Source organism: Patagioenas fasciata, chromosome 10 (assembly GCF_037038585.1).
Source record: "Patagioenas fasciata isolate bPatFas1 chromosome 10, bPatFas1.hap1, whole genome shotgun sequence".
NCBI classification, from domain to species: domain Eukaryota; kingdom Metazoa; phylum Chordata; class Aves; order Columbiformes; family Columbidae; genus Patagioenas; species Patagioenas fasciata.
In genome coordinates this window covers 17,566,943-17,581,642 of record NC_092529.1, presented here as the reverse complement: position 1 = coordinate 17,581,642, position 14,700 = coordinate 17,566,943, and the positions used below count along the sequence as shown (strand labels likewise).

The window sequence follows — 14,700 nt, the reverse complement described above, 5'->3', positions numbered from 1 at the left end:
TGGAGGATATGATTGCTTTCATTAGAATTAAGGGTTATTTTCAGAGTCCCAGTCATAGATTTGGGGCCCTTCTCCCTCTGAGACATGTTTAGATCATGTCAACACTAGCTAATGTTCAACGTGGATGCCCAGTTGGCATCACCATCTTTCAGAGGTGCCCAAGACTCAGCACATCTCAGGGGTGTGTGATTCTGGAATGAGCTGCTGTCACTTACCTGCCTAGTGTGAGGAACAGGAGATGGACCTGCTTCATGCTGTAGCTCCAACATGGTTCTTTCTCCCCCAAGAAACATGTCCCAAGGCTGCCCCGCCACGACAGGTTGAACATATAGCCAGTTTTCTGATGTCCTGCTGTTGGCTTCCATCTTCCTGTTAAAGATGAAATTTCCCTGTATATTTTCAGAAAAAAAAAATATATATATACACATTTCCCAGAAGCTGAGAAAAGAGCCCGGAGGTCCCTTTCTCCATAGGTCGAAGAGTTGGTCTCCATCTTGACTATTTGCTTTTCTTGACCCCATTGATTTTCTGTCTGAAGTCTCCAGTGTCCCAGCAGGAGAGTGAGCAGATGGTCTCCCATTCCTTTTTTTGCTACCTGAGGTAGGCTTTATGGCTACATGGCACCTCCATGAGTAGCACAGTGAAGTATCCTAAACACTTCTGCAGTCACATCCTTGGGGGTTGGATCCTGGTTCTGAATCCTGCCCTGGCTGCAGGACATCTGTGACAGAGGCAGGAACTCAACCTCGATTAACTGCATTTCAGTGTAGGACCTCAACCACTAAATACCACTTTCCATTCCAAAGCATGTCTGCTCACGGCTTTCCAAGAGATAAATTAGATTTGCTGTTCACTACTGACAGCTGACGGGGCTTAGAATTGTGGATTTCTCACACAGATAATAACAGATACCATGGCTGCTGAGTCCTGGTAGAACAGTAAGACATCCCCCTGCCCTCAGGATTGCATTTAACCATTTATCAAAGTAATACCTTTGAATTTAAATAGGAAACAGATGTTGCCAGTACCTTCTGCAGAGAAGGCAAAAGGAAGCATCACCAGCTTGTCAGAGCAGCAGCATGCCCTTGGCTGCTGAGCGCATAGCAGGGTCTCCCAAACTGCACTGGGAAGAGGGCTCTGCTCAGCTGTATGCACATAATTCAGACTAAAACCACTCTTTTGTGGGACTGACCAAATGACTTGAGAATTCAGCAAAGTCATGATTCAATTCGAGAGCATCTGACAAGGTCAGTAATAGTGTCCTCTGCAGCCAGGTACAGAAATCCTATCTCAGCCAAACACAGAAGCGCCATCCATGCTATCCCACTCTCCTCAGCAACTGGATTAACAGATGGAGATGATTTCTATTCATTTGGAACTGGTAGAGGTGAGGATAAGACAGTAATCTTTATGAGCTATAGTTTTTCAGTAGCTTATGAGAGATATCAAAAAATGCAGGCAGAGTTCTCACAAACCAGTCAGAAAGTCCTGATTAGTGAAACCTCATGGTTTCAGCAACTGAGGAATGTTTATTTTTATTCTAAAGTGGCTTGCACTGAGCTGAAAGTTTGGAAAACTAATAATGCCTCTGAAGGAGGTGTGGTAAACGTGATCAGTTTGTAAGAGCACTATTTTGCTGTTGTAGCTGAAGCAAAGCAACGCATTGATCATTTTTTCAGCTCAGTCATGTTTCATCTACTCCTCCAGCAGGACAGTCTGATCCCAAGACTTACTGCTCTTTCCCTAGGAAAGTGCGTTGCTAGCAATTCAGTCATTTACATCAAAGTACACATTATTCTCTCAGCTACAACGTTTTTTTTCCAATTTTCTTTAAATGACTCAAGGAAAATCTGATCTCAGTCTGTTGTAGGAAGGAATCCACTGGTTTTAACCCATAACCTTTGTGTGCTCTACAGACCTAAAAGGCTGCTGCCTATAAGGCAGACTCATATTTTAGGACATCTATCTCCATAATTTAGACACAGCCATAAAACATCATCCCAGCATATCTGCTCTCTTTTCCCATAGATCATTTACTGTTTATAGGTAGCATCCTAGCTACCTGTTTGATGAGTGCTTTCATTATATACCTCCATAAGAAGTTACTTAGCTAGACTAATATCCACAGACTGCAGTATAAATTCCCTATTAAATCCTAACCCTTGTAATTACTCAATCCTAAATACTCTCTCTGCTTTCTCTGTAGGTTCCAAAAATATCTAGCGCATGAGGATCTCACAGCCACCCTCACGGATCCCCTGCCAACACTTAATTGAATTGTAACACCATAAATAATCTGGAGGGTATCTCAGGGGCACCCCATGCAATTTTCAGTGATGCTGCCTGGCAGGTGACCTATTTGGAGACGTGTAGACAGGTTTCTTAGGGTTTTCTTCAAGCTGATTATCTTCATATCCCCTGATGGGCCTTTGTTGCAAAAGCACTTAAAAAAAAAAAAAAATTAAAAAATAAAGTGCTAAACTATTTAATTTATTAACAGCTAGTCCCAAACCAAATTCCCAAGGTGGAGAAACACCGAGCAGATAAACCTAAGCTTCTGGAATTTAGAGCTCCAGGACAGCAAAGTGTTTTAAGATGGGGATCTGAATTTTGCAGCTAAAGACCATCTCCAGGCAGTGAGTGGATTATGAAGGCTGTGCAGGGAGCCAAATGCAGAAAGCACTTATTGCCAAGTGCCTTCTGGCATCCACAGACATAATCTCCCAAAAAAGATTTCCACCACAAAGAAATACTTCACATATACAGCCAGGAACATGGTTTCCTATCTGAATTAAAACTTCCAAGGGCATTAGGGCTAATCTATTGGCAGCAGTGGGTCTGCACTTCAGGTAGATGGAGTGCTTGTGCTGTGTTGTAGCCCTGCATCCACTCAGCAGAAGGCATTCAGGAAATTGCTCTTCTCTTTGCATGCCCAGCTGCTGTGTGGATTCCTGCCACACTTGTAAGACAATAGATGTGATACCAGAGCAGTTCGCCTTCCTGGTCGCATACCCACAAGCGCTGTTGTATTAAGCAGAGCTCTACAGAGTAGATCTACACAACACGCATCTGCTTTTGTTATCAACCTGCACATATGAGCATCTTCTGACATCTCAGGAAAAGCGCCAGCCCATGGTGCTGAAGCAACCTTTTCCTGTCTCTTTGTTCCCCAAGAAGCACATGCTGCTCTCATTCGAGCCGGATGAATGCTTGAGTGTCGCTGGCATCAAGCACAACTGCATGCCATTCAGAAGCGGAAGGCCATGCACTTTGAAGCATGGCAACCATTTCATTGTCCACCTGCTTTACTCAACATATTCCGAGCCAACTCTTGCTAAAATAAAACACGTATGGTTTTTTTCCTGTGCTGCTTTCTGAAGGACTGTGGTCAGTCACAGGAGTCCAGCACCTACTGGAGTGCTGTGTCTGATCCTTCCTGTGCCGACATCTCTGGTCAACCGATGCCTCCCAGGCCCAAGCAGCCACAGTCCCAAATTCTCCTCCCATCCTCTGGATTTATTAGTACCTTTCATACTGGTAAACTTGAAAGGGAAGGAGAAAACAGTTTTATCCCTTAAACTGGAAAGCCTTCAGCCTTATCAGCATTTGTAGAACTGAAAGACTGGACAGCTGACACCAGGGTGAGTAAACAAACCACAGAACAGGGAAGTGACAACTTGAAAAAACAGCAGCACCACCAAACAGCACCAAACCTTTAGTCAGTCACTCCTGCATTCTGGGCAGCAGGGTCTACCCAGAGCTTCCACACGAGTGATCCACTGCAATAAATTCCTGCTCTCCCCTCATACGCATCAGCTCTTACACCTTCAGCACAGGATGAACATGTCTCCCAGATAATTTACTCACCCATAAATTTAGGAGCATTGGTGGCCAAGGTCTGATGCTTGGCTCTTCAAAGATTTCACCGATTTTGTGCCGTATCTGAGAACTGGCACTAATCTGGAGTAGCAAGCAATGAAAGAGTAGGCAGACAGGCAGGGTTAGCTTTCCCATGACAACTTGTCTGGGCAGATGTGTCAGTATCACAAGGCACCTCTGAAAGAGAAGAAATGATCCTGTAAGCCAGGAGCAGGAGTTTCCAACCTTTGCTAGAGACTTCCTCCAGCACATCACTTAACTTCTTTTTAACATTAAAAGTCTTTCTGGTGCCCTCTTTCCCTCTGACTAGTGTGTAAACACTTCCCATCTGCCTTTTGGCGCTCTCTCTCAGATAGCAGAGAGGTCAGGGAGGGGGATCCCTGGAGCACGGGCAAACACCAAGCTGTGCTCAGGGGGGCTGCAAGGGTGGTGTGGCCCTTGTGTGTGAGCCCCATGCCATGTCCACTACCAGAAACTCTCCCAAAATAATAAAAGTTAGGGGCAGAGTGGGCTAGTGAAGCTGCATCAAAGCCTCTGTGCGAGCACATTTGGTGAACACTAAAATTGGCCCAATAGTGTAAGCACTTGTGTGCGTGCTCTTAGCCTTTAAATAAAAACCTAGTCAGTGAAGGCTAAATAAAATCAAATGACATTTTCTTTATCTCTGCTTGAGGGTATTCATATAATTGTCAACTATCCGTTTGCCTGCAATAAATTGTCTCATTTCCAATGTGATCAAATCATACCAAATTAAGACAAACCTTTATCCTGAGTGCATTCACACTGGGCACTAATTCAGTTTAACACATCTACTGAGACTTCACACATTTGATAATAGATGAGAACAGCTTGTAAATGGTTACTGTCAGGTTAGAAACCTTCCTGGCTTAGCACTGTTTCTCAGGGACATTGTCCAGCACAACCGCAGCGCTTTGACTACTTCACCATGCAAAACGGTGGGGCAGGTCCACCATAGACCATCTCCCAGCACATTTCGCCAGCTATTTCCACTTGCATTGCTCCTACCTGTCCTTCACATGCATCACACTGTGCTTTGCAGTGGGAAGGGATGCTCCTTGGCTGCAGTGACATGGTGGCTGTCACTGCCATGACATACAGCTGAGGGTTTCAGTTTCCTTTCTTCTTTCCCCCCGGCCCCACAGCTGCTTCTCTGAGTGCCCTGCACATGCAGTCGGGGACGTGTGTGCTGCCAGGGGATCACAGAGGTGTTGAAACCCGATGTTTTTCCCAGCCCCTCTGTTGCTCTGTGTGTGTTGGCTTTTGTGTAACCAGAAGCTGTTGGAGCCTGATGTATTAATACATAATCCCTACTCTGGGAAGCAGCCAGGTCTCGCCTTCCTCTCCTTGTACACCTTTGCATCTTCCCTGCTTCCCAAGGAGGGGTTGGGGATAGAAAGCCAAACCTCAGGCAGGGGTTTGCTCTTTTTGCCTGCTTAACATACACAGCTCTCTGTACATGAGATCTCATGAGGGGTGTGAGCCAAACCTTCTCCTCACCCCAACCTTCAATTAAGAGTGAGCAGGGAGTCTCGGTGAGCACCAGCACCACACCAAAGCCCAGAGCTGTCAGTGCAGCTGTCTGCAACGAGCTCCAGGAGCTAGCAACTAATACTAAGAAAACAAGGGCAAAGAAACCCAAAACATACCCGTGAGCTCAAATTTCTGATTAAATAACATTAAAGTGCCTAATGTAAACTGCTGCATGCAAAAGCACCTAGAAGGTGGGCAGAGTGTCTGTGCTGAGAAGCCCCATCTAGAACTGGCTGTGAGAGCATCTTCTGCTCTTGCCCAAGAGATGGGGAGAGGAGCTCCAACAGGAATGGTGATATGGGGCCAGAGAAGGCAAGCAAACACAGAACATCTCAGAAGACAAGGCCTGGAGCGAAAATACCCAACACTCACCCTCACCTGCAACTAATGGGCTGCTGCTCGTCTGTTTGACTGACTTTCTGCTAACTCCCCTCAGGAGTTTTACCCAGATCACAGGAAGAGCCTGTGTTTCTGTCCACCGAGAAAGAGACAGCAGTGGGGAGTCAAATCCGGGGCCTAAGCTACATCCTTCAGAATCAACAGCAGATGAAGCCTAGCATTTTCAGTTCCAAAGATTTTTTTGGTTGTAAATACCAAGCGAGTAGCAATTTAGGCTCGCTAACTGAATCCAGCCTGCTTTATCTACTCCAGTGTTACAGCGTCAGGTATATAGTTAACCTCAATACCATAGCAGGGTTTACAACAGACCAAAACCTTCTTTCCAAAGTTTCAGGGACTCCTGGAGTGCAGCTGAAGCTCAGTATAGAGCTGACCTGCACAAAAGAAGTGCAAATTCCACCTGTTCAGTTATCATCCATCCCAGTGCTGAGCCCTGTGATGGGAAGGACAGGGGGAATCCCAATGCTCTGGGTATCTGGCTGGCTTTACCTCCTCAGGGTAGCAAAATCCCACCACTGCAATGGGGTCCACCACATCTATCCCATAAAGGAGAATTTAAACTGGGTTACCATAAAAAAAAAAAAAAAAAAACAGTCGCCTTGTTAAAGAAAGTAAGTAAACACCCTCCACTGAATGACTGATGCGTTGGAAAGTTACACAGCCTAATGAAGAGCACTATGAGCTGCTGGCATTATTACATTTGCTGTGACCTTAAAAAAAAAATAGCTGCAGTTTTCTCCAGAGTACAGTGTTGTATGTTCTTGGATTTCTAATACTAGCTGGAGCACAAAATCCAACACTGATTAAAATCATAGAAGCTTTTGCATCTACACCAAGGAAAGAGTGAAAATGGATTGTATTACAGACATTTTGACAGAAAAAATATTTGCTTTCTCAGGGGGAGATATAATGTATCAGTCATCTAATCAGATAGCAGACAGGCTTGCTTCCACTCAAACACTATTTCAGCCAAGTCTGTTTTTACTCAGTTACATGTTTCACAGTGTGTGAGCCCAGACTCTGTGCAAACACCTCCAAGCAGTCCCTTTGCAGATGCTCCTGGTGCAAATGGAATTGGTCTGCTAGGGGAGGGTGAGCAGGATCACAATTAAAAAAGGGGCTGTGGGAAGAGATGTGGCCTGGAAAGAGCACATCCGCAATGAGCAGTTCATGAACCATACATAAGGCTGCTGTCTTGTGGCTGTGGTGCTTGTGGAGCTGTGGACCAGCAAGGGCTGCAGGGGATGCCCCTGGTGGGTTTTCCCCTCCACCTTGATACCATCTCTGCACTGTCCCACAGGGAGGAGAGGGGATTGCTAAATCCTTCTGTGATGCTAGCACTTGAGGCACCCCTAGCCCAGTTCCCTGACACATAACTACCAAAAGATGTTGGCTTGTGAGTCAAAGAATCAGACAAACTGCCTGTGTAGCCATGCCTATGGGATTGATGGGTTACATTTACATCAGGTTACTTAACCTCCCTGGTTTCAGAACATACACCAACAGGATTGCTGTGAAAACAAAACAGAGCCAACAAAACTAGCTTCAGGGACAGTAGCAAATTTCAATTGCATTTTCATTTCTGTAGAAAGATTGATAGTGGGTATTGTGCCATCTAACATCAGTATTCAACAATATGTGACTAATTATACCAGAAATGAAACAAAGGCAGTACATTTCCAACTTCATTGGCTTATAAGCCTTGAAGTGATCAGAATGTCTTACTCTTAAGATACTAATTTATTTTGGAAGGTATATGGGAAGATTTCATGAAAGTTAAGTTTCACCTTTCTCCTAGAGTGCATGAGAAGAGAAATACAGTGTTTTAATTAAATGTATTTATAGAGCAGAGTCTAGCAAACCATTTCTCCTGTTGTTGAGAAAACAATGGTGTTTTTCCCTCTTTTGTTGTATTACCTAGAAAATTAATAATTTCCCTTATCCATTGTTTATACTAAAATGTTTGTGTTTTTATCAATATAAAATGTCAGATTGAACCACATAGCTACTTACTCTGGAGTAATCATAGTATTACCCACAGCTCTATTCAAAGCACCAAAGAACATAATAGTGTTAACTATAATTAGATTACTTTCCAGAGAGTTTGAAAGATTCATTGTAGAGAAGGGGTTTTCAAAAGGAAACAGAAAGAGTTGCTTTGCTGAAACCCTCAAATACCTCTGCACAAAATGGTTTTGGAGAATTAATTTCAATTTGTGCCTGGGCTTTAATTATTGACTTTTTTCCTTGGTAATGCATAGATTCTAATTATCACATTTTAACAACATAACAGATGACTCAATAGACAAACATGGTTTCAGACTATGGTATTAGCTTATCTCACTGCTACTCTGAACCTCCTGGGTCCACAGGGCATTGTACAACACCACTTGAGGACCACCCATTACCTTCTACAAGACCCAGGACCACCAGATGCAGATTTCCTCCAGAGAAAGATTTCCTTTCCATGTCCCACATAGCATCCTTCCCAGCACTGTTCAGGGGTCAGAATTTTGCTCCTACCCTGAAAACAGATGCCACAACAGTTGCTAAAACAGTTCTCTGTTAATATGATGCCACAGGGTTAAAAACATTTAATAAGACATTGCAAGGCTGTATATTCCTAACGTGAAACAGGCAGGCTGTCACAAGAAATCATATCACTGGTTTTGTCAGTTATTTCTGAGCAAGCAGGTGATAATGGTTCAAATTACTTTTACTCTAGAAAGTCTCTGAAATTGTTGCTTTTTTTGCACCTGAGGTCTGTGTCCTAATGGATGTTTCATGGACGACTCATCTGGCATCTGAATCAGAGACTGAAGCCTCTATTGACCTGTTTGGTAGGAAGTCAGTGCTGATCATCATTGTATCTGACAAGTTTTAAGAAATTCCAGATAAACAGAAGTTGATAAACTACTTGCTGTTATACACCTGGCACTTTTGGATTTACAGGATTTATAGTGGCTGTTTCATCTCCAGTTTCTTGGAAAACAAAAGAAATTTGGGAAATCTTGAAACACAGGTAACTTCTATAATAACTTACAGGACACTACAAAGCCAAATGGCCACTTTGCTGTGGAAGTGATACCCTTGTTTTGTGAAGGATATCGATTTCCAGTCATAAAGTCCTTTTTGTTTCCAAGGATCCCTTGAGTAGGCTAAGTGCTACCTATGGGCAACTCTTTACTATGGTTCTGCACTGCTGGGCTGGAGAACAAGCAATAAATACTGGTGTACTCCATCTCACATCTAGCTTGACATTACAGCTGAATCAAGCAGTTATCCAATATTAGCCTAGGCCTCTAAATGAATTTATTTGCAGTTCTACTGAATCCCCAGGTGTTTTCACTCTTCATGAACACTGATAGAATCAAGCTCATGCCTTAAATGCTTGCAGGAAGGGAATTTTAAGTGAGAAAGAACTCATTATTGAGCCATAGAGTTGTGCCTTCAGCTGGGTGGCAGAGTAGTTCCTGGGAGTAATCATAATCAAAAGAAGTGAGAGGAAATTTCAAATACATTCCGTCAGACCAGAAGATAAAACTACATCTAAACCAGGAATTAGTTTGAGAAAGTCATCATACACTTTTGGCCTCCAGCACAGGTAAGTGTATTCTGTAAGGTCTCTGGGGAAAAGGCTATACCTGCCCATGGCTTGGTACAATGTCCCTACTTGGCTGCTAAGTACTACACTATCAACTACCTTGCAGTTCTCTCTGTTCAAATAACTGAGGAAATTAATAACAAACTGGGTTAATAACGGTCCCTGTTTCAGAAAAAGTATTCAATCATGTCTACTGACTTATTTTCTTACACCTTTCGAGAGATGATGTCTCTCCATGTAGAAGAATCTGCCCTGAGCTATTGGAACAGCACTGAGCAGAAGAGTGCCACTTTATTGAATTATTATGGTCAATTTTACCTGTGTTCCAGGCTGTTCTTGGAGGTCTTCCATTCACAATGGACAAGGCCCAAATTAGCTTACCTTGCAAGACTTCTGTCCAAGTTTCTGTGGCTACAGACACATGAACACATTTGCTTCAGAGAGAGCTGAGAGCAACAGGAATTGTAATGAAGCTACTGCTGGCAGCAAGTTAGATTTTATGTATCAGCACTGGGACTTCACAGACAGTAGCACTGGCTGTGGAAATTGGATTAGTGGCTCCAACTAAACAGAGCTTAAGCCATTATAAAGTCAATGGGAGGTTCTGAGTGACCTCAGTGGGCTTTGGATCAAATCCCAGGAAGAATATGACTGAACTAGACTGTGTTACTGCAACATGTTATTCCTAGAACACTTCTTTGCCCATGACAACAGTGTTTTTACTGAAGAGCTTTCTAATGGAGATCCTGGGCTACTGGGAAATTGGTTGGCTGGTTTTTGGAGTCAGTTTCTTGAGTTACTGGCTGTTAAAGAAAAGTGCCGGACAGGGAACAGAAAATCTGCTCCAGTCCAGTTTCCCTTTTTGCTGTGATCTAATCAGCTCTGGGTGTTATTAACCATATTTGCTCACAGTTGTTTCCTTCCTGTTAAAGTCTCTGGGTGTGTGTTGGAGCAATAAAGGACTCAGCATTCTGATTCAATGTGAATCACGCAAAGCCATGTATTACAGAAACAAGCTTTCTTATATATGCAACTATTCTCTAATCACGCGTCCACGCTCCAAGCATGGATTCGCTAAATGAGTATCATGGGCAGTCCACACGCTGGAGCCCCCACCGATGATAGGTCCAATGACTCACGCTATGCTAAGGCCCTGTTAATGAAGAAACGCCCCTCTTTCTCACAGCAGATTCTGTTCTCAGCTTCTCAAAGTGGCCTTGAGATTCCTTTGGGCCTGACTAATTCAACAACATATCTCCATCTAATGAAACCCCTCCACAGGTGTGGCCTCAGGATAATGGAGAGCTGGAGGGTTTCTCTGAGAACTTCTTAGGTGATTTCTCCTCTCTCCTCCTTCTACCCTCCCTGTAAAAGAAGAACATGATGCACAAATGGAACCTGCCACCCAAACCTTGGGACAGCTGCTTCGTCTTGGAAAAAGGAATAAATATAGTGAATATATAAACTTGAACCTTGACTCTCATTTTCCAAACCTGTTATTAAACTTGGGGGAAAAAAATGTTTTAGGGACACCAGAAACCCTCATTCCTAGCCTACACAGAAAAAGAAAGACATGCTCCAAAGCCTGCCATTAAATGGTTCTCGTGATTGCTTGTTGTTAGAAAGGAGCTGCAGCTATGCTAATGCAGTGTGCTCACTACAAAAAACCCTGTAATTGGGACAAGGCAGCCACAAAGCTTCCCACAGCTGGCAGGAATTCTGACTGTTCTCTTTGATTTTAATCATGGCTTTTAAAACAGATCAGTAACAGCAACAATTAGCCTTTTAGACTGGTCTCAGAAATTACCATTTTTAAAATACGGTGACTCTGCAGGCATAAACCCAAAAACTCTGAGGTCTGCATAAAATGAGGAGCCGTACACTTTGGCTTGTTTGTCAGCAGTTCGGTTCCTCCTTTGCTTCTGCTGAATTGTGGTTCTGAAAAGCAGACAAGAACTTGCATGGATACTCAAATGGAAATATCCTTAGTTACCTCCTTTTCCTCAAGAAACCTACCCTTTGGAGACAGCTTCTGCTCTGAAGGGCTGTCTGGCTCTCCAGCTGTGTAAGAAGAAAAAGGAGGCATGACCACGTGGTTACACAGACTAGTGCCCAATGAGATTGCTGGTTCTTAGTCAACAGAATGACTTTGAATCTCACCTACTAGGGAAGGATTGAAGGAATCCTCTGTTCCTTTTTGGACCCCTCACTACAAGAAGGACCTTGAAGTGCTGGTGTGAGTTCAGAGAAGGACAATGAAGCTGGTGAGGGGTCTGGAGCACAGGTCTGATGAGGAGCAGCTGAGGGAACTGGGGCTGTTCAGCCTGGAGAAAACGAGACTGAGGGGAGACCTCATTGCTGTCTACAACTACCTGAAAGGAGGTTGTAGCACGAAGGGTGTTGGTCTCTTCTCCCAAGTACAAAGTGGTAGGATGAGAGGAAACAGCCTCACCCTGTGCCTGGGGAGGTTTAGGTTGGATATTAGGAAAAATTTCTTCACAGAAAGGGTTGTAAACCACTGGAAAAGATGGCCTGGGGAAGTGGTTGAGTCCCCATCCCTGGAAGTGTTTAAAAGATGTATAGATGAGATTCGTGGGGACATGGTTTAGTGCCAGGTTAATGTTTGGACTCAATCTTGAGGGTCTCTTCCAACCAAAATTATTCTATCAGGAAAATTTTCAGTCCAGCAAAGGACCCAGAAGACTCACATCCCTGGGGATAATATAGAAAAAAGTGTAGGAATAAGAAGTGCCTCATGAGAGCAAATGGTGTTGTGCCACAACCTGCTGTTGAGAGGGTACTCTGCTGCATCTCCACAAATGGCAGTGAGGTCTCAGCCTGGCTGCCAAAGCTGGCCAGAGTTCATTTTCCTCATACCTACCTCTGCTAAGCCACTCAGAAATTTTTGCCCGCACAGCAAAGTTACTCAGTGACCCTAACATCTTCTGTGAACCCTCTGTGTTATCCACACAAGTCCTGGCATACAAAGCTGGATATCCCTGTATAAAAACTCTCTCCCTGCTCTGAGGCATTACATATGCCTCATTCCCTCTAGGATGGTTTGCCAGCACAGCAACACAAAGAAGCCTTTTCAAGTACAGATCTGGCCTTTGTGCCTCAGGGCTTCATTCTCAGATGCTGGGACTTCTTTGTACCACTGTGGCTTAGAGAGTCTTTAAAGTACAAGTGTAAGTGCACTGGGATGTATCTACATGTCAGGTGGTAACAGGATGTTTCTTGCCTACCTTGAGTAGTGATGGAATGGTGTTATCAACCAACACTTCCACCGGGCTTTGATTTTTCTCAAAAAAGCCCTTTAACATTGACACTCACTGCTCGATCTCATTGAAGTCTGCTGCAAATCCCACGTGTGATCTTCACAGCATTGTGTCCCTGCCAGACTGTTGTGCCAGCTACTGTCTGACTTCTTTAGTCTCAAAACTTATTCACCTGTCCCGAAGCTGCAGATGCCCCAGGCAGTTTTGGGGCTGCAGACCACCCATCTTCACTAGAGCTCAAACAGTTTGTTAGTTCAGCTGGTGTTGTACTTACCCACCATTAACAGCATTAACAATTTGCATGGACGTGTGAGTAACATACTTACATAAATGAGTAACATCAGAGCAAGGCAGCTGAGCACTGGTATGTAAAATACCACTGGTATTTGAACAGTAGGCATTGGTTCCCAAAGAGGCATTTCAGGTTATTTCATCAGGTATCCATACTGCTGTTACAGTTGGGTGCCTATGTTTGGAATGAAGCTTCTGTTGGCAAACCAACGCTCCTGATGGTTTTACTTCAAATAAATCTCTGATTTGAGGGTTTAATGATAAAAAATAGCAAGATAATTTCTCTGGCAGAGCTGAGTAGACCATAGTCTGCTGTATTATGTCTTATTTCTGTGAAAACAACAGAAAGATAATGTACCCTGTACCAAGTTTTCCAACCAATGCAATTATAAAATGGCCAAATGATAAAATCCGTATGTACAAGAAATGTTGAAAACCCTCACTCTGTATCTAGCTGAGTTAACTGTACATAATTCAGACATTTCCTTGTTTTATTTCTGTCACAAAATTGTTGGAAAACTTAGGAAGTCATCGTTTTTCAACATCATAATTTGTCTTTCTCTACATGCAGTACAGACCTAGGAAGAAAGAGTAGAAGCCACAATTACAGGAGGCCTTCAAAGAAGCAAAGGAAAACCAGCTGTACGGAGCAATCCTGCATGATTAATAATATGTGGAGCTTAGGCCGAACCTTTCATCTCAATGGGCTCTATGTACATGTGGACAGAAGTGCAAAGTACCTATTTTTTACTCCAAGCCTGTCATTCACTACATTTGTTCAATCAAATTGCATTGAAAGGTGGAAGTGCTGATTTTGTCCATGATGACTGATAATGGCTTTAACACCTCCCTGGGAAAGTGCAATAGGAATTGGCAGGAATATAAACCTTATATTTCCTGAGGTCATATTTTGCTTTTAAAATGGGATTTTTTGCTGCTGTAAATATGGTGAATGCTGAGCCAGAACCATCATTAAGGCTTGCATGTTCCACATTTTATATTACTACACTTGCCTACATCAAAATATGCACATAACAGACACAGCAGGAATCTGATAAATGAAATGCTTTTGAATGCAGTTACAAGTGTAACGCTAGGCTTTCATTTATTCCTACCTTATGAAGGTACTCATTGAGGCAATGTGCATTAACAGCAAACCAAAAGGTATCTTGGCCAATCAGGATGTGGCAAGGAGAAATGCTATTGTAATAACTATGAATGATTCCTATTATAAATAGCCACAACTCCATACAGAAAAGCAAAGGATAATGTGTTTATTTCAAACACTAAAATGGGCAATATTTCCATTCCTTAACTTCGAGGGGCCAAAAAGTATATTCTTTTATATATATAGATATATATTTACGCAATAATTGACACTAGGATAGAGCAGAAGCAAATGATTAAGTGCTCATGTTAGCCTTGCACAGCTGACCCACTTCCTCCATACTCACAATTTTCCGGACATAACATTTGAAGCAACCGTCCTCTTCATGGCTCAGTCTTTCACCCCATGTCTTTTTCCACTTCCAGTAATATCTCCCAGTATGCAAGCACCAAGCATTAATGGAAGTGTTTTAAAAGCAAATTCAGGAAAAGTCGCCTGTTAACAAGAGCAGAACCTTATTCAAAGCTGGGTGATTCTGATGGATTTGTGGTAAATGTGCAGCTTGCTCACAATGTATCAAGCGGATGCTG

At 43.2% G+C, this 14,700-nt stretch overlaps 1 long non-coding RNA gene across 3 annotated transcripts in view; it reads right to left on the bottom strand.

The window, feature by feature from the left end:
- The window catches only part of LOC139828791 (uncharacterized), a 68,888-nt gene that overhangs the window by 20,228 nt on the left and 33,960 nt on the right, over window positions 1-14,700 (bottom strand). For 2 of the 3 annotated variants that reach the window (XR_011740761.1, XR_011740762.1), the window contains exons 4-9: window positions 11,594-14,605; window positions 11,450-11,494; window positions 11,241-11,371; window positions 8,238-8,353; window positions 3,868-4,056; window positions 216-389 (exon numbers count right to left, since the gene is read on the bottom strand). This is a non-coding gene — a long non-coding RNA (uncharacterized lncRNA). The remainder of the gene's footprint in view (window positions 1-215; window positions 390-3,867; window positions 4,057-8,237; window positions 8,354-11,240; window positions 11,372-11,449; window positions 11,495-11,593; window positions 14,606-14,700) is intronic. The other variant, XR_011740763.1, reaches the window with a different exon arrangement.